A 20,868-nucleotide genomic window follows, 5' to 3' on the forward strand; every position below is an offset into this window, starting at 1 on the left:
ACATGAAACTCTTTGAGTTTTTTTTGCTTTATTAACCTGAAAATATGCATAAAATCTTCATACATTGTAATTTTTATAGATGTAATGCATTCTCATAAAGAAAGATAAAGATGCGTATGAAAACTTGTAAAAACTTTTAAATAGACCAAAAGTAACACTTTGTGCCCAAAAAGTCTAACATCCTAGGATGCTTTATAAAATGGTGTTTTGTAACACACACACACACACACACACACACACACACACACACACACACACACACACACACACACACACACACACACACACACACACAAAACCTTAACCTTAACCTACAGTATATTGCACAGGTTCTGAAAGTCAGTCCACAGGACTCCCAGTGCATGTTTTGACCTGGACTTTGAGAACCACTGGTATCATAAAACTACCTATGTATATAAAACACGTAACCAAATGACTGCTCCTATCGGAAATCACACAGCCATAAACAAATAAAGAAATAAAGTGCAACCTTTTTAATGATTTTCGTAAAAAATAAAGAGCAACCTAAAAGATTTCCTAAAGAAAAAAGTGCAACCTTTTAGGAACATTTTAGTACACAACCTTAGGTCAAATTCCAGTACACGGAAAATTCTGTGGGTGTTGGTTTGGTTGGGTGTTAGTAGACGTACCAGGATTGAAGCTGACCCCTCTTTTGAAATAATCATATGGGTTTGGTGGGCAGTTAGGGGGCTGGTGGGGATGTGGTGCAGGGTGCGTGAAAGCACCGGAAACAGTGGCGTAACTAGATATTTTGCTCCCCCCTGCCAAAAAAATGAGTGGTGCCCCCCCTCCCATTTTTCACCCCCCTCCCATAACGTGAGGGTATGGAAAAGTGAAGGTTGCGGTTATGTGCGTGCTGAAGGCGTGGCCACGTAAAAGGGGGCGTGTCTTTATGCAACACAATAGTAGACCCCCTATACTTGCCCCTTAAACATTATACCACACGGAATGTGCCAAAATTCAAATGGAATGAGCCCAAAAAAACACATTATACCACACGGATGGAGCAAAAATACACGTTTAGGTGCCCATACATAAAGCAATGTGCTCCATGCGTTTTGAACTAGATTGCACCGCAACTAGTTAAAAACGTATGCGATGTGCTAAAGCAGCGTGCAATCTGAACCAGATACAATGTGATTTAGTTCAAAAAGTATGTGCTGCATATACTTTTCATGCTTTGCAATGTGGGGGGCCGCCCATCGCTTTGCAAAGCAGGATCACTCTGTATATGGGCACCTTTATGCCAAAATGAAAGTGCCAAACATCAGGCCACCTGGACTGAGCCAAAGTTCACATCCTGGTACCCAGACTAAGCAAAACTTCACATCCTGGTACCCGGACTAAGCCAAAATTGACATCCTGGTACCTGGACTGAGACAAAATTCACATCATGCCACCCGGACTGAGACAAAATTCACATCATGCCACCCGAACTGAGACAAAACTCACATCATGCCACCCGGACTGAGACAAAACTCACATCATGCCACCCGGACTGAGACAAAACTCACATCATGCCACCCGGACTGAGACAAAACTCACATCATGCCACCCTGAAAGAGTAAAAATTCACATTATGCAACATGTACTGAGCCAAAATTCGTGTCATGCCACCCAGATTGAGCCAAAATTCATGTCATGCCTCCTGTATTGAGCCAAAATTCAGGTCATGCCACACTAGAATCCTTGGGCACCTGGGCATCTGCCCATTAGGCCCAATGGGAAAGACGGCACTGCCAGTGGGGCCACCGTCTGGTTCAGTAGTGCCGCCTAGAGGGCACAGAGACACATGGGTGATCACGCAGCACCACAGGAGGAGCCAGAGGGCACATGACAGACTGTCCCTCCTCCCAGCTCAGCTGAGGGTCAGTGCTACTCACAGCCAGGGGCATAACTAGAACTACCTGGGCCCAATAGCAAAATCTTTGTCACTACAATTCCCCTTAGGGGCAGCAAAGAGGGGGGAATGAGAAAGAGGGTATTAGGAGCAAGTTAATGAGGGAGGGAGAGAGAACGAGAGTGTTGGGGAGAGAGAAAAAGATAGGGGTTTGTCAGGGAGACAGAACGACCGAGCAGGACAGACACTAGATTATAACACAGGACAGGAGTGGAGGCATAGATGGACAGACAGATTGGGAGCTTGGGCAGACAAAAGAACCATACAGTATGATGGTACAGACAGAAGAATGAGAGGGGCATAGATGAACGGACAGACAGACAGGCAGAAGGGGGCATAGATGAACGGACGGACGGACAGGAGCAAAGGGGCATTGATAGACAGAAGGGAGGGGAAATAGATGGGAGGGTTATATATTGACCAATGGGAGGGGCATAGACGGATGGGCAGGGGCTTAGACAGTCAGACGGACTGGCAGAAGAGGACATAGATGGGCAGGCAGAAGGACTGGAAGGGGCATAGACAGAAATGAGTGAAATGGAGGGATGGGAGGTGGCATAGGTGGACAGACGAGCATATGGAGGCATATACAGATGGATGGGAGGGGGCACAGGTGTACGTATGGGGGGACATAAATGGATGGGCGGGAGGGGGCACAGATGTACGTATGGGGGGACATAAATGGATGGGCGGGAGGGGGCATAGATGAATAGACAGATGGACTATAGACATGGTGTATTATAAGTTCATATGGGATGCGGTCATTCGTCAGAATGCATTTAGGTCTACAGTCATTAGGTCGACCCCACTAGGTCGACTGGCAGGAAGGTCGACCTGACTTTAGGTCGACATGGGCCAAGGTCGACATGACTTAAGGTCGAATTTGCATAAAGGTCGACATGAGGAAGGTCGACTGGTCATAAGGTCGACATGGGTTTTTCACTGTTTTTTGTGCCGACATGTGCCGACAGGCGGTATTTCATGCCCTACCATCCAATAGGGCGTGGTGGGAGAATAAAATAGTGTGCCGAGCGCAGCGAGGCACCGTGCCCGAAGCATTGCGAGCGAAGCGAGCGATGCGAGGGTCCGATTCTCATTGCCAACTGTGTCCATGTCGACTGTGTCGACATTCGGATCAAAAAACAGTGAAAAACCCATGTCGACCTTATGATCAGTCGACCTTCCTCATGTCGACCTTTATGCAAATTCGACCTTAAGTCATGTCGACCTTGGCCCATGTCGACCTTAAGTCAGGTCGACCTTCCTGCTAGTCGACCTAGTGGGGTCGACCTAATGACTGTAGACCTAGAATCATTCTGACGAATGATCCCAACCCGTTCATATGTACCCCTAATATACTTTGTTAATCAGCCCAGCCCTTATATGCTTGGTGCTTTCACCCCTCACCCCCTTTCCCAATTTCTCCCTGGTTGCAGTAAATACAGTATGCCAAACACATACACACATCCCTCCCTTTCCCCTTACATTGACATCCATTATTATAACTTACAGTTCAGGATTGCCTGCTAAGCAGCACTCTTCTTCCCCTGCAGAACTGTCTTACTGCCGTGGGGTCAGGGAGAGTTAAGGGAGCTGGGGGCAGCAGTGACCTCTCCTCTCAATATAGCACCGCGCTGCTGTTCCCGATCACCAGCTGCGGGCATATGAAGGGTGGAGGAGCCTGGAAGAAGCCCCCCCGGGATGTGAAGGGACAGGACTGACGCTGATGCTCTGCTTGCCGGGCAGCCAGTATGCTGCAGTGATTGCAGTGCAGAGGCTGTCGTCGGCCAGGTCAGGGAAAGTGAAGGGAGCCGGAGACTGCTGCTGTCTGGGGCAGTTACCTCTCTTCAATGAAATGGAGTCAGGTCAGGTCCGCGCTGCAGTTCCCGGTCACCAGCTGTGGGCCATGACGGGAGGAGGAGTCATCCAGAGTGTGGAGGTGGGACCGCAGTGCCACCGCCGCGCCCGCGCCTCCCGATAACTGTACCGCCGGTCCTCAAGTTGTGTAACCAGCGGCAGCAGTGATCATTCATTTACATTTTTACAGAGGGTGCAGAGGATTTCCTTGCTGGGGCACCCGTGGCCAAGGCTAACGTCAGTGTGCCGGGTGGGTGCCGGCGTCCCCCCAGACCCCGCTGATGCTCGCTCCCCCAAGCCACCGCGGGGGCTGCCTGACGGTACCTACGCCACTGACCAGAAAATGTACGTTCTAAAAAGGACATTTGTCTCTCTTGTATAGCCATCCATTGAGACATAAATGCCTGCTGATTCTGCCTCTCAGCTTCCAATTATTTGTCCATGCGAGCATCCCCTTTGGACAAATATCCTTTGCTTGGACATCAGTATCAAATTGGCGTAGATGTTTCACTACCACTGATGTCATCGCTTTAGCCGCTAGTTCAGACCGGTAAAGCTTTTTCTTTTTGTCTGGAACGCTGTACACTGTAATTGAAAAAAAAAAAACAATCACATTAGATACTTCCATGTCAAGTGTTATATAAAAATAGCAGTATTGTTTGCCTAAATGTGCTAGTGGCCTTCTTCCACCTGCATGCTAGCAACATTCTTATTTTTAATCTTTATTAGTTTTATACCACTAGCCTACCACCCAGGGGCTCCAGGGACAGCCTCGGGCTTCATCCCGGGCCAGTGGGCCCTGGAGGGGATGGGGAGTCCCACTCCCCAAGGGACCTGGTCAGGGCTGACCAGCCACAGAGGTAGCTTTGGCTGCTGGAACTTATATAATAAGTGTCCCTCTGGCTGTAGCATTGCCCTGATGGCTGTTTGAGTCTGATGCTGGTTTACAAAATATGGGGGACCGCTACTCTTTTTGTCCACTATATTTTGGTAACCAGGACTGGCCAAGAGTCCGGTGCTGTTTATATAAATACAGGGGGAACTTATTTATTTTTTCCCCCTGTATTTCTGCAACCAGAATTGGCTCAAGGAGGCTGGGGCCGGTTATACTTGCAAAGGGGGGGACCCCAAGCAGTTTGTTTTATTTATTTATTCATTCTCATTTATGCAAATAAAAAGATCGCACTGATCTGACTGATCCATTTGATCCTTCAGACCCCTCTGTATTTGGCTGCTGGGAAACTGGGCAGCCAAATACTTATCACTTCACCATTGGAAAATATGAATCCTGAGAATACGACAGCTTAGTAAACAAGTCGTATTCTCAGGTCGTATTTTCAGACCGATCCCGACCGATCCCGGTTGTACATGTTCACACCACAGATCGGCCACGATCAGAATTCTGTACAGCTGGGTCTGAGTAAAAAGTAACTGCTCCCACCTTCTCATCGCCACTGCTCATGTTGGTTTACAGTGGGATCCAAAAGTGACTATTGCTTTTCCAACAGAGCTCTGAGGAACACCCACATAGTTAATAGGCTCTATCCCATGAGCCCTGATAACACCTGCAATAGGGGACAGGAAAGCTCCCACCTGCTACTACTCAACCTGTATTACAGCAAGCAATGGTGTACCTACTGCTACTGTTGCTGCTGGACTGTGAGATGGGACCCACTGGTGAACACTTAATCTGAATGCTGGTGAGTCTGACCCTAACCCATCGGCCTTTCTCACATCGAGTAGCTGGGGCCCTGACAATCCATTGTGGGCTCCAGTATACCAACAATATTTGTTTTCTTTTTTTTTTTTACTTATTTTTATTGAAGCAATGTGTAATGCAATGTCATTGTTTTTATTCACATCAAAATACAATAAAAACAAGATTGTTACAGATTTCAATTGTCTGTGTCTCTTTTACATGGCCATTAAAAACCAAAAGAAAATATTTCCTATTACACAAGTCTATTATTTTACATTTGAATGCAAGTGAGACATTATGTAATTATAGTTATCTCACACATTTTTTTTTCTTATTTTACACAAATAATTTCTGTGCTCGTCTCCTTGTTTTCCCATGTTTTGATAAAAAGGGGGTCTGGACCCAAACTCTATTTTGCCTCTGGGCAATTGGGATGAACTTACACCTCTGGAGTTCTACTAACAAGTAGAGGTAAGGGCGCCTATGATATGAGTTGGCTCTCACAGAGCAGCTGCTGGGGTATAGGGGTAGTCAGACCCTAGAAAAGAGTATTTGTAAGAAAAAAAAAAAGAAGCAGCACTACAACTACAAGGAAAGAAAGATACCAATTTTTCAGTAAAAAGTTCTCTCATGTATTAGAAAGAATTATTATATGACATATTTAATAAATTTACATATATATACACACACACACACACACACACACACAAAACATACATTATAATAAGTATTAAGAAATAAATCATTTAAAAAGTAGCCTCACTCATAGGATGAAATTTTGGGAGCCTTATTTCATGTGGCTCTAGGATGTGTGATGAATTTGAAGGTAAGTGCACTTTACCAATTCAGCTGCCTGAGGATGAAATTACAGAAGCAAGTGGTGAGTCCTCACTATTTGTACGGTTCCCAATCCGGTGCCGCTGGAGGAATATTTGAAGATGTTACAGCAGATGGACCCTCATGTGTTTCTCTTAGTCCTCTCTGGTGGTGCAGTGCCCCCAGTTACTGCTGGAGGAACAAAGGATGCACAGTGGTAAGTCCTCACTATTTGTACGGTTCCCAATCAGGTGCCGCTGGAGGAATTTGTTGGAGATGTTGGAGCAGATGGACACTCGTGTTTTACCCCAGGTCCTCTCTGGTGGTGCCGTGCCCCCAGTTACCGCTGGAGGAGCATGGGGTACACAAGTGATGCAAAAGTGGAAGAGTCCTCTTTGAAGGTGATAATGGATGGATATAGTCACCTGAGGATGTCCCATTTTCTGAGGGTCCTATGGGGGACCACAGTGGATCATATTGGGGGTTCGTCAACACAGAAGGGGGCGAGTCAGACTGAGAGGTAGCAGCTGAAATAAAAGGTCACTCCTAGAGTCCTGAGGCTGGAAACAACTGACGCATTTAGCAACTGGCTGTAGCTTTTTCAGAAGTGACTCTGTATGAGGCTTGTGGTGGTATAAATACTTATAGCAATACACATAATTGGTAACTAATTAATGATACAATCAGCTAAAATAATAATAATAATAATAATAATAATAATAATAAATTAAAAACAACATCTAGGAGACAAATGTATATCTATGGAGTTAAGATAATATAGCATTTATTAATAAACTATATGGGCTATTTCACACGCACCGGCTCCTGCCGGGTGGCGAATTCCCGCACGGCCAAAAGCTGTGCCTTGCACAGTAGTTGTTAATGGACACTATTGTGTCCATTCACACGGGATGACCACAGCTGGCTGCCTGGTTGCAGGAGCCGTAGTGTGTGAAATAGCCCTATAGAAACAGCAGAAATGCAGAAAAACATATTTTGGTATGACAATAATGATGACATCACTTCTGGGTCATGTGACTGACTATGAAAGTCATTCAATAATTCTCTAATTGGAGCAAAAAATATAATGTTGAAATATAGTTAGGATATGCATGTACTGAAGCAACATAAATAGTGAAGAAAACGAGGGGTGCAAAAGTTGATTTGGTCAGAAAACAGTGGTGGAACGCATATGGGTCACAGTGCTATTCAAAGTTATCCATAGGAAAACAGCTACTGAGGCAATATTAAGGTGGTCGGTTTTCTGTTCGGGTAGGTTGGTCATATACAGACAGGGACAGATGTACAATGGGACGGATGGAGCTGCAGCTCCAGGCCTCCACATAAAAAATAGGCCCACCCTTATAGCATCATGATGGTCACCAGGCAGACACCAGTTGACCACATGGTTGGCCATAAATCATAAGTATTTAAATTGCATTTCTATTTAATGCAATTTTTGTACTTTTAGATATTTAGGAATAAATTAGGGCTTATAGTGTACATGTCTAAATGGCATTGGCCTCATCTAGAAGAGACAACAAATGGGGTGCGGCACCAATGGTAATATCAGAAAAATATATATAAATATACAAAATTGTTGATTATTACATATATAACAGCTGCAGTTCTCCGGTGTGTCTATTCACAAAGATCCAACAAAACCACACCACGTTTAGCCCAAGAGTCTCCAAATAGGGGCAGCCAATCAGCAGACTCCGGTGCTCAACCTAACACATGGGGCTCAGTCCCAGCACAACTGCTTTATTAACTCTTCCCTCTCTGGACAGGAGAAACCCTTGTATTCCACATTTATCCAAGAAATATCAATATACAACTGCAGTGACTGTATTGATATAGATAAAACTGGTGCCACTGTCTAAACAGCCTCCAGAATTCTCCAGAATTACAAAGGATACAATTATTTACAGTATTGTTGCCATTGGGCTTAACATCAAAGAATATAAAACCAAGCTGGGAACGTTTTACCTTGATTTTTGTTTCAACAGTTTATTTTTTGTACTGACAAGTGAGAACATATAGTGTTTTGGAATTAATATCTCTACAGGTGGCCACTTGCTTTTATAATTAGAACTGTGAGGTACATTTACTAAGATTGAGGTTCTATTGAAGATGGGATGTTGCCCATAGCAACCAATTAGATTCGACTTCTTATTTATTTAGCACCTTCTAGAAGGTAATAGATGGAATCTGATTGGTTGCTATGGGCAACATCCCATCTTCAATAGAACTTCCATCTTAGTAAATTTACCCCTGTGTGTTTATATTATGTATATTCAGGGCTATTTTTCAGCAGGCTCCAGCAGGAACTGAGGCCCTTATTCTAGTTCACTTTTTCTGACAAAATCTTTCTTAGAAATGTGCACTGCAGGGGGGCAGATTTAAAATGTGCAAAGAGAATTAGATTTGGGTGAGTCATTTTGTTTCTGTGCAAGGTAAATACTGGCTGCTTTATTTTTACACTGCAATATAGATCTCACTTTGAAGTAAAACCCCACCCAAATCGAATTATCTCTGCACAAGTAACACCTGCCCCACCTGCAGTGCACATGGTTTTGTCCATCTAAAAGAAGGATTTTGACAGAAAGAGTGAACTAGAATAAGGGCCTCAGTTCCTGCTGGAGCCTGCTGAAAAGTAGCCCTGTGTATATTATTTATATGGTTTATAACTGTGTGCATGTGTAGTAATTTGTGTCGTACTAGCATCAATAGCTATAAAGTTGTTTTTTTAGAAATGTATGCTGTGATTTTAATAAATTCAGCCATATTGCACATATGTCTTAATTAGGAAGCGCAGAATCTCATATCTATTCTATTGGCCTCATCTACTCTACTTCTCATAATAGGCCCTTGAACATTTCCAGCACAAGGCTCATTAGGGCCTTAAGGCCTTATTCTGGTTTACTCGCAAAAGCAAATTCCTTCTCAAATGGACAAAACCATGTGCACTGCCGGTGGGCCAGATGTAACATGCAGAGAGATTTAGATTTGGGTGAGTTATTTTGTTTCTGTGCAGGGAAAATACTGACTGCTATTTTTTACACTGAAATATAGATCTTACTTTGAAGTAAAACCCCACCCAAATCTAATTCTCTCTGCACAAGTTACATATGTGGCAGTGCACATGGTTTTGTCCACTTGAGAAGGAATTTGACTTTGAGAGTAAACCAGAATAAGGGCCTTAATCCATCCCAAATGCAACAATGCAGATCAAAGAAAGTTAGAAACCAAGATAATCTGAAGCTGGCCTTGCACTACTGTGATGTGGTCCTTTCACTTATGATGTATCGCATGTGATCCCTTTTCCCCACAGACGAGAGGTGGGTCCTAGTCAGAGGTTGGACCTGCATGCAGGCTTATGTCGACAGGGTCATTAGGTCAACCCAAGCATTAGGTCGACATGGGGAAGGTCGACAGTCAAAAGGCATCAAATATAAAAATATGTCATAAGCACCTGGGATACAATTGTTCATATGATGGTCGGCAACCATTTATGCTACCCTACTTCTGACACCCATAAAATGCTTTCAGTAGTAGATCTCCCGGTAGCAGCATACTGCTTGTCCATGTTCTCAATGTTTATAAGAATTTGGGGCTGATTTATCACCTTTTGCATCTGAGGATGCTGATGTGACATGATAAAATCGCCCAATCTGCAATGCAATAACTGATTACATTGCATTGACAGAGCTTGCAAAAAAGTCCTGTCCCTACAAGAAAGCCCTTTCCCTATGAGAAAGTGCTGTCCCTGTGAGAAAGCACTGTCCATACAAAAAAGCCCTGTCATTGAGAGAAGGCCTTGTCCATATGAAAAAGCCCTGTCCCTGTGAGAAAACCCAGTCGATGAGAGAAAGCTCTGTCCCTGAGCAAAGGCCTTGTCCCTATGAGAAGCACTATCCATGTGAGAAAGCCCTGTCCCTACGAAAAAGCCCTGTCCCTACGAGAAACCTCTGTTCCTGAGAGAAAGCTGTGTCCTTGAGAGAAGGCCTTGTCTCTATGAGAAAGCAATGTCCCCGCAAGAAAGTTTGTCCCTGTGAGAAAACCTCTTCACTACGAGAAAGCTCTGTCCCTACGAGAAAGTCCTGCCCATACAAAAAAGCCGTCCCTGCAAGAAAGCCCTGTCCCTATGAGTAAGCTCTGTCACTGAGAGAGGTTCCTTGTCCCTATGAGAAAGCACTGTTCCTATGAGAAAGCCCTGTCCCAGAGCGAAAACTCTGTCCCTGAAAGAAGGCCTTGCCCTTATGAGAAAGCACTGTCTCTGCGAGAAGGCCATGTCTCTGTGAGAATCCCTGTCCTTGCGAGAAAGCCCTGTCCCTACGAGAAAGCGTGGTCGATAAGAGAAAGCTCTGTCCCTGAGAAAAGGCCTTGTCCCTATGAGAAAGTCCTGTCCCTATGAGAAAGCACTGTCCATGTGAGAAGCCCTGTCCATACGAAAAAGCCCTGTCCGTATGAAAAATCCCTGTCCATACGAAAAGCCCTGTAAGAGAAAGCTCTGTCCCTGAGAAAAGGCCTTGTCCCTATGAGAAAGTCCTGTCCTTATGAGAAAGCACTGTCCCTGTGAGAAAGCTCTGTGCATAACAAAAAGCCCTGTCCTGCGAGAAGCCCTTTCCCTGTGAGAAAGAACTGTCCCTACAAGAAAGCGTGGTCGATAAGAGAAAGCTCTGTCCCTGAGAAAAGGCCCTGTCCCTATGAGAAAGTCCTGTCCCTATGAGAAAGCACTGTCCATGTGAGAAGCCCTGTCCATATGAAAAAGCCCTGTCTCTGACATAAGGCCTTGTCCCTATTTGAAAGCCCTGTCCCTGTGAGAGCACTGTTCCTGTGAGAAAGCCCTGTCCATATGAAAAAATCCTGTCCCTATGAGAAAGCCATGTTCCAGAGAGAAAACTCTGTCCCTGAAAGAAGGACTTGTCCATATCAGAAAGCCCTGTCCTGTGAGAAGCCCTATCCCTCCAAGGAAGCCCTGTCCCTGTGAGGAAACACTGTCCGTGCGAGAAATCCCTTTCAATGTGAGAAAGCCCTGTCCATAAAAGTGCTGTCCCTGTGAGAATACCTCCCCCCCATCATAATTATTCAAATTAAAACATAAAATCAATTAACTTATCTACTATGTAAATTTCATGGTAAAGGAGGGTAGCCCTGTATTTAAATTTGTTTGTGAGGGACCCAAGTTAACTAAAGTATATTGATGATAAAGTTACTATCAGCAAACTAAACTGAAGATAAGATGTACATGCAATAGCTTAAATGTGTCACAGAAATGTACTGTAGATGTCATAAGCAGTGGTGGTTTTTACCTATGGGCTGCAGGACTGCAGCTCCAGGTAAAATACATCACTGTGCTCAGCTTTAGTGAAGCCAAATGCAGTTTGTGAGACTTCACTGTCGTCACTGTGACTGGCAGTGACTTCCTATAGGAAGTCAGACATGCTACTCACCCGCAGTAAGGCAGCTGAAATTGGGAGGTGTTTCCTACCTTCGGGACTGCAAGTCCAGGCTGCTATAGGAAGAGAGCTGGCTTTCTGTAGGACACCACTCTCTGCCTTGCCGTGCCGCCCAATTTGGCTTCTATCGGCTGCCCATAGAAGCTGGGGTTCTGCGCCTAAGCAGCATACGCAGTACCGGTGCCTGTCATCTTCATTATATAGGTAATAGGAGCACAAACGGGACTGGGAGCAGCATTGAGCGACAGTAGGTTGAGGTTGCCAGCAGTGCGGCCAGTGGCAGCCCCCCTCCTGCTGCTAGTCATTGGTAAATAAGTCATAAGTAAATATAGCTATAGCTTCAGCTTCTTATTTTTCAGTGATTCAAATTTAATATGTCAAAACAAAGTTTGTTTCAATATTCTTTATGGGTTTTTATGGTGTGACACAAAAATGAAGGGTAGAAATTGCAATTAGAGGGGGAGAACACACACACACACACACACACACACACACACACAAGAAATAAAATCACAACTTAAATAAAAATCGGCAAATACAATAAACAGTAGTTACAACAGTAAGGACACAACAGACAGCTTGTTTAGCAAAACATTTTAATGTAAGTATGTCATAAATAAAATGTATTCAAAGAAATGTCATACTGTATCATTGGCCAAACCACAGTAAGGTTACAAATATTTTATTCCAGAGATTTTAGGCCATCACATGTCCCTTTTGAAACTATCTGCTCTATATTATTTTTTTATTACCAGTTATTTATATTGCATACACATATTCCGCAGTGATTTACAGAGAATACTTGAACATTCACATCAGTCCCTAACCCAATGGAGCTTACAATCTATATTCCCTACCACCTTTTATGCCTTAGAGCCCCCTTATATGCCTCATATCCTCCTTATTTGTACCAGAGACCTGTTCATTATTTGATGATTAATGCTAAAGAGAAGATAAAAACTTTCTGCCCTCCCAGAACCTCTAAAGGGTTTAGTTTTTTGGTCTAGTTCCCTTTGAACAAGCTGCAAGAGGATCTTAACTAGAACTTTGTAAACCCCACAGCAAACACTTGAAAGGGCCCCCTCTCCCCCGGGCCTTGTCATTACAACGCCCCTCAGGGGCAAAAAAGAGAGGAACGTGAGAGAGAAAGAGGGGTTCTCAGGGAGAAAGAATAATGACTAAGAGAGGGGTAGAAAGAGAGAGAGGGTTTTCATGGAAAAAGAGAGACAGTGGGGGACGATGCATAGATAGATGGGGGGAGCATGGATGGACAGACCGGGCATATCTATCAAACGCTGAGACAGTGGACAAAGCACCATAGGAGGGGCATAAATAAAGGTACAGATAGATGGAACAGGTCATAGCTGGGCAAATGGGAGGGGGCATAGATGGACAGGCTGAGCACCATAGAGGGGTCATAGATGGACAGACCAAATTACTCCTAGGTCTATATGCAAAAAATGCCTCATTCAGACCTGTTCGCTAGACTGCGTATACTCGTAGACAAGCAAACTGGCTCCCCCCCTCCCTCGCTGCCAAGTCCCCTCACTAGCATGCACTTTGATTCCCCTTGATAAAGACCATAGAGAGGGTTGACACGCATCAGAGCCAGCAGATTATACCTAGATGGGGGGGGGGGGGGGGGGATTGCCGGGACCTGTTATCTCTTGCGAGTGTCAGCTACCGGGACTGAGCACTTTTGAGAACTCTGTTTATACCATTCAGTTCTCCACCGATTCCGGCAACGGCCTCCTATTCTGGATACTGCCCTGTTTTATGCTGTTGCTTTTTATTATATGTGTATTTTATATTAAATAGTATTATACGATATCTTACCAATTTTTCCTATATATATATATATATATGAAAAGTATGGGGAGAATCAAGGCGCCTTACAGTAGTCTAGTATTTGTTATAAAAAAAGTATGGACGTATATACAAAAATATACTATAAATATGTATTTATTAAACCAAAATAAAAGAATATATATGTATATAAATAGTAAAAGATTTTTTGTATGCACTTAATTCATACAATATACAGAAACACAGACATGACAGTTATACAATTGGTTGGGATGGACAGTGGGGATGGGAGAGGGGAATGGAGATGACAAGGAAGTGGGTGGAAAATGACAAGTACGGTATTAAAAAAATACAGACATATAAGAGCAATAAGTATATCCCCTTTGTTAAAAAGTAGGGTTAGTACTTAGCTGGATATGGGGTAAGTAAAAAACTTGGAGACCGGGGGGTAGTGCTGCAGTCTCTTGGCTCAGTGGCAGAAAGGATTAGAGGGTGGTTCCGACGCGTTTCGTCCACTTATGGACTTCTTCTGCTCCCCTTGAAGAAGTCCATAAGTGGACGAAACGCGTCGGGTCCACCCTCTAATCCTTTCTGCCACTGAGCCAAGAGACTGCAGCACTACCCCCCGGTCTCCAACCACGAAAAAGACTTTCGCGCTTTTTTTACTTACCCCATATCCAGCTAAGTACTAACCATACTTTTTAACAAAGGGGATATACTTATTGCTCTTATATGTCTGTATTTTTTTAATACCGTACTTGTCATTTTCCACCCACTTCCTTGTCATCTCCATTCCCCTCTCCCACCCCCACTGTCCATCCCAACCAATTGTATAACTGTCATGTCTGTGTTTCTGTATATTGTATGAATTAAGTGCATACAAAAAATCTTTTACTATTTATATACATATATATTCTTTTATTTTGGTTTAATAAATACATATTTATAGTATATTTTTGTATATACGTCCATACTTTTTTTATAACAAATACTAGACGTTGTCAAATCGAATGCGCGTCCCCGGATGGTGACGTCATTTAAGCTGGTCTGAGGGGCGGGTACCCAGTCCCGCACTCTGCACTGGCGTCTGCACGTGGTGTATGTATTCCTCTATATTAAGGTCAGTCTATTTGTTATTTCTTATCCTGATGACAAAACATTAAAGTTTTGAAACGTTGATGACATATCCGTGGCAGCGTCCAGTTATTTGAGTGAAAGATTGTGAGTGCCGCACCTTCCTCCGTCTATGCTAGCAGACCCCTGCAGTGAAGGCACCAATCGCTAAGAGACCACGTTACTGGGAGTGCCGGACCCCTCTCCTCTATATATATATATATATATATATATATATATATAGCAGCAGTTTTGTAGCCCGGCACTCGTGCCAACAGGAAAGGTGGCGTGGTAAGCTTGCCCGGGTGCCCGCACAGAGAGCCGTGGGACTCTCAGATACAAACAATGAAGGAGAACGTCACTCCGGGGCTTGTGAATCACCAAAGGTTTAATTCAGCGTTATGTCAACGCGTTTCGGGTATGACCCGTCGTCAGGACATACCGAAACGCGTTGACATAACGCTGAATTAAACCTTTGGTGATTCAAAAGCCCCGGAGTGACGTTCTCCTTCATTGTTTATATATATATATATATATATATATATATATATATATATATACAAGTAAGGGATACAAGTGCATGTAACCTCTGTGTCCAAGATAATACGACTACATATATTCCTACTGTATAGAAACCAGAGAGGCGGAGAAGAGGAGGTGCCCATCCCTTGCCAGGGAGGTATGTTTTTTTCCCCCTCTCTGAGCACTGGTGGAGGGAACACATTAATGTGTAGCATTTCTATACAATAGTCTGTGAACTTGATCATTATGTGGTGTGGGATCGCCACCTTTGTATCACTCTATCAGCTGCCAAAATCGCAAAATGTCACTTATTCTATCTATACCCCTTTCATTTGTGTGCCAAGCTGAATTAGGCCTAGAATATGTATAATGTAGACCCGTAAATGAATATCCAGAATGTGAGGTATAATCCAAACATTTTCTGTTTAGGTCTCAGAGGGATTTTGTACCTGGTATGGTTTTTCACAGATGAAAGTCCTATCCAAAATCTCTACTTGTGAATTATCCATAGGACACTGTGAGCTATATGGGCTGTCTCTGAGACCCAATACGATATGTCCAAAGTCTTTTTCTTTTTGGTTGTCTAAAATTGGTGCATGGTCATCTCTTTGCCTCATCGGTTCTATAAAACCAAAGTCATCTCTTACCATAACACTTGACATTAATGGGAGGGATGGGTTTATATTTAGAACAGTGTTTGGCTCATGATTAAGGAGAGGCAACAAGTTAATATTGCCAAGATTATTTTCCAACTCCTTGCAAATGCCACTGGGATAGTCCAGGAAAGAATTATCAACATTCATTTTGAAAGCTGCTTGGGGACCATAAGCATTCATGTTACAAAGATTTGTGGTAGGATTGAAAACTCTTCCGTAATGATCCGATGAGTCTGCCGTGCTGTTATTTCCCTGAGGATGATATATGGACTGCATGTGCAGTGTACTATCCTTTTGGGAGGTATTGTTAGTAGAATCATGGAATTGTCTTGCGTAGTTTACCAATTCAGAGCTCCCAGTAAGCTCCTGGCATATTTTCTGTTTTGGTTCATTATTCCGGACAAATATTTTTGGAGAAATGCTAACAGTGCAGGAACTGATTGCTTTATCTTTTGCTGGATTGATTACCGGAAAGGCCATCACTTTTCTAATTTCCTGTTTAGATAAGCAAAATAAAAGCAAATTAACAACAGTAAATATTTTACATGGGTCAATATGGCGGCCAATCCCAGGCCATTTTTTTATTCCCGGTATTAAAAAACTGTAGATTCTGTGATTCCCAGGATTGGCCTACTGACGTCACACTTGGAACAGCTTAGAAGCAGTCATATAGCAGACGGGTGGACACAGTGGAGGGGGAGGTCAAGACAGAGAGGGTAATGAGGGCCGGTGCATGGCTAGCGTAGAGTGACCTCTAGCACTGCTGGTGCTCAACGCTGTCTGGCAGAAATGAATAAAATGCGCATTCAAATTTCGATCCTGAAATCCCAAGATTCGAAGTTCAAATTCTGAGATTGAAATCCTGGCGTCCCCAATTGTCATATATAAGAGGCTAGGTGCTAACTTGTTTGTTTATTGCCTGGTGCTCCTCCCTTTATATCAGGGTTGCCGACTTTCTCATTCTCCTCTCCGGGAGAAGCCCGGAGAGGAGAGATTCAGTAGCCGCTCAGGGGGCGGGGCTTAAGCGTGACATCACTAAGCCCCGCCCCATGCTGGTAAACCAGCGAATTCAGTGATCTCCGTGGAGGGGGCGGGGCTAAAATGACGCGATTGTGTCATTTTAGCTCCGCTCCCTCCTCTGAGACCCGAGGATCGCGGCATTTTAATGCCGCGATCCGGGGGACAGCGGGGGTCCCCCCTTAATCCGGGAGGGTTGCCCACCCTTCCGGGGGGCCGGGAGGGAGCCCCGATTTTCGGGAGACTCCCGGAAATTTCGGGAGGGTCGGCAACCCTGCTTTATATTGCTGATACAGCTCATTTCTACAGCATAACCAATGCAAAAACACACAAGCTCTCAACAAAAGGATTTGTGTTCATCTTTGCATGAGCCCAGAGTGTCTTGAGAAATTTGGCATGTGTGAATCACCACTAGTTCTTAGTAAGGCAGAGCATAGGCCTCTAAAGAGGTGGACAAGCCTCTCTTATACCCCTTTCAGACATATGCAAAAATCCTGGGTTTTTGTACATGAATGCAAATCAACCCGGGACTGGTGCATTTCTAAAAGGGTATACCCGGGATTTCACTCCTGGATCCTCAGCACCTGCAATCGACCAGGGTCACTAAAATGCCCGGATCGAACTCGGGAGTGAAATCCCTGGTAGCATGTTTTCCCTTCGCGGTAACAGTATTTAAAAATGCATTGCTGCTGCAAATGAAGATTGGACAGTTTCAGCATGCGTATTTGTTTTATAACATCATACTGGGTTCACTACAGTACAGTACTCTAATCAGTGTTTGCTGATCAGGTGAGTTTCCATATGCTGAGGTTTCTCTGACCTTATAGTCACAACATAAATTATATATATGAACCCAGCACTCGGTTGTTGTATGTTGGAAAATTGTTAGTTTAAAAGAATGTAATTTTATCTACACTGTTTGATTTTAACGTTGATAGGTGTACAAAAAATTAAGTTGTGGGGAAAATATGGAAATTATATGGGAAAGGGAATGAGTAACGGAGAAGAGAAAAAAAGGGAGGGGTTAATGTAACATTTGGTAATTTTTAAAATGCACAATATATAATAACAAAAATAGTAAGCCCTGTAATTCCAACACTGTATTCCAGTACTGTATGTACAATTCCAGTACTGTATGTACTGTATAATAATCAGTAATTAGAAAACGTGGAAGCTTTCAGGGATTTTGCTTTGCCTACCTCAGGTTTAGATTCACCACTTCTAGTAAGACATAACAATTGAAGTAGGAATGCTGAATAAAAACCAGTTTTACAAGGCGTGTGTATTGAACATGTTTGACCTAGAGAGGAATTCACAAACCTTCTGAAGAACCAGAATGGCAGCATATGTCACTAGTTTTCAATCTCTATTTTGTTATTTCAGTTGGGGTGGGGGCCCTGGGCTTGCTGTGGATACACATCCTTATGGCCGGCTCCATCTTCCCAGTGAGGCAATATTTGCTGTAGTGCATATAATCAATTTTCTCAAATATCACTGGGAAGATGGCGCCTGTTGAGGAAACCGCATCCCGCTGGGAAGGTAGGGAGTGGGTGGCCATCCACACCCTGCTCCAACCCCTCCCTGGATTACAGTGGCACCACCTATGGAGCACATGGGGCTACTAACAGTGTATTATTTTAGGGTATGTGTGGACACGCCCCCTTATTATACCATACCACAGTTCATTACTTGGGCCAGTTATGGCTTTTACACCACTGTTTATCAAATCTACACAGAGAGGGTCTGGTTCTGAGTCACATGCAGAAGAAGCTGCTTTAGTCTTTTTTGACTTTTCGCCATTGCCACTACAAACGTACAAAGCCCTTCTCTGGTGGGCATCTATCCATATGAATGTGCAAGAACTGACACATCCACTTGTAACTTCTGTAGATACTGCTTTGCTGTTTAGTGCAGAGGTTCCAAAACTGTGTGCAGTGGCACCTTGAAGGAACTTGCAGGGGTGCCTTAGGTTGGAGGTGCAGGACCAATTCAAATTATTTATGGTTAATGGAAAAGGCAAAAAAAAGTGCTGGTGGCTTCCAATCATAAAATGGGTATGGGTCATAGGGTTGGATATAGGAAGGTCGACATGCGTTGGGTCAACCACTGAAGGTCGACATTGCCTTAGGTCGATACCTGAAAAGGTCTACATGGACTTTAGTCAACATGGTCATTAGATCGACATGGGGAAGGTTGACAGTCAAAAGGTCGACATGGTTTTTTTTGTCCCGAGTGTCGACACAGTCGACATGAACACCATATCGGTGCACTGCTGCACTTGCCATGCTTCGAGCACACTATTCGATTTTCCCTTCACACCCTAGTGGATGGCAGGGCATGAAATACCGCCGGTCAGAACATTTCAGCTTAAAAAAAACATGAAAAACTAATTTCAACCTTCTGTCAACCTGCCCCATTTCGACCTAAGCCCATGTCGATTCTTTCAGGTGTGGACCTAAGGCCATGTCGATCTTTAGTGGTCAACCCAATGCATGTTTACCCTAGGTGTGTCGACCTAATGAATAAGGCCCTTAATGTCTTGATTCAGACAACTACACATGTGCGCACTCGCAAGTGTGTGAACATTTAATCTGCAATCAGCTTGGGAGGTGGTGCAACGACACAATGTTTTCTGGGAGCAGCCCAGAAAATGCAAGCGTGTCATGGCCGATGCGGGGAGGGCTGCACCTGATGCATGACATCACACACAGCCAATGTGACCCTAAATAGGTATACGCATGAGCTAAATATACCTATATTCTTTATAAGGTAATATTCACAGAAAAGCAAAAACACCATCATGCGTCATATGAAATTTTGTCATTTTAGCATGATGAAAGTTGCAGTGCTTCCAAATATAATATATTATAATATACAGTATACAACACTTGAATGACATCTACTAAAGTGAAGTTTTGGGAAGCGCCAAGAAATTGTTATTATATCTATGGATAGTGCCTCCAAACTGTGAGAGTAGGTGAAAGCTTCTAGTGAGCGTCAATAACAAGTGGACATCTGGGACAGATGGTCACCTTTATAGGACAGCATGTTCTACACAGATTCACAGTTGTACTGTGTTGTCTCCATGGATGTGACAATGCTAGTGGGATAAAAAAAGTCTTTCAAATCGTAGTCAAACATTTTTTCAGATTTACTTGTAAACAAATCTCGCTTGAAAATGATGTAATCCAGAGCTTTCCAAACATTTTTGAATCAAGTCACCCTAGAATATCAGAATTGTTTGACACCCCTAGGCCAAAAGTTTGTTATGGGCTGCAGTCCATAAAAGTCGATGTTTGTGCATGTGCAGTTGCATGGTGGTGAGATTATTTCAGTTTCATTTAGCAAATAGGAAATACATTATCAGTCTATTCTTATTTGTACACAACTAAAATAAGTATGTGTGTTTTTGTTTGTTTTTTTACATTACAGAGTATGCACAGGTTCCAGCATATGGAGGCATCAATGTGGGAGGTATGCTTTTTTGTTTAAAAATGTTGGCTTTCTTTGCCCTGTAGCAACTGTTAATTATTTATACCTGGGTATATGCAGGGTAAATAATTCAAATATGACTGTTAACCAATTAACTTAACTTAGAATGTACAGCAGGATAAAGGAAAAGGCCAGCTGCCTATAAAGTCAGCAGCTTACTAGGATGCCTTATGCAATGCCAAACCAGTATTTATTATACAGCTTGGGTATCCCTTATCCGGTTATCCCAAAACCAAAATATTCAGAAAACTAAAGCTGTGTACACATGGGGACGATAGGGGCTGAAATAGCTGGGAATATGGTCTCTGGCGACCATATTGCCAGTGATGGGAGTGTGCCCCAGCGATAAATCCCTGGATGCGCGCTCCCATTTTCAGCCCCATTCTAATCGCTAGCTGATTACCTCTGCAGCACCGCCCGGCAGAGGTTCCCTTTCATCAGCGACCATCTCTGGTCGCTGATGAAAAGGAGACACTGAGCAATATATTACTCAGCAATGTATTGCTA

This window comes from Crinia signifera, chromosome 2 (assembly GCF_055691185.1).
Source record: "Crinia signifera chromosome 2, ASM5569118v1, whole genome shotgun sequence".
Classification (NCBI taxonomy): domain Eukaryota; kingdom Metazoa; phylum Chordata; class Amphibia; order Anura; family Myobatrachidae; genus Crinia; species Crinia signifera.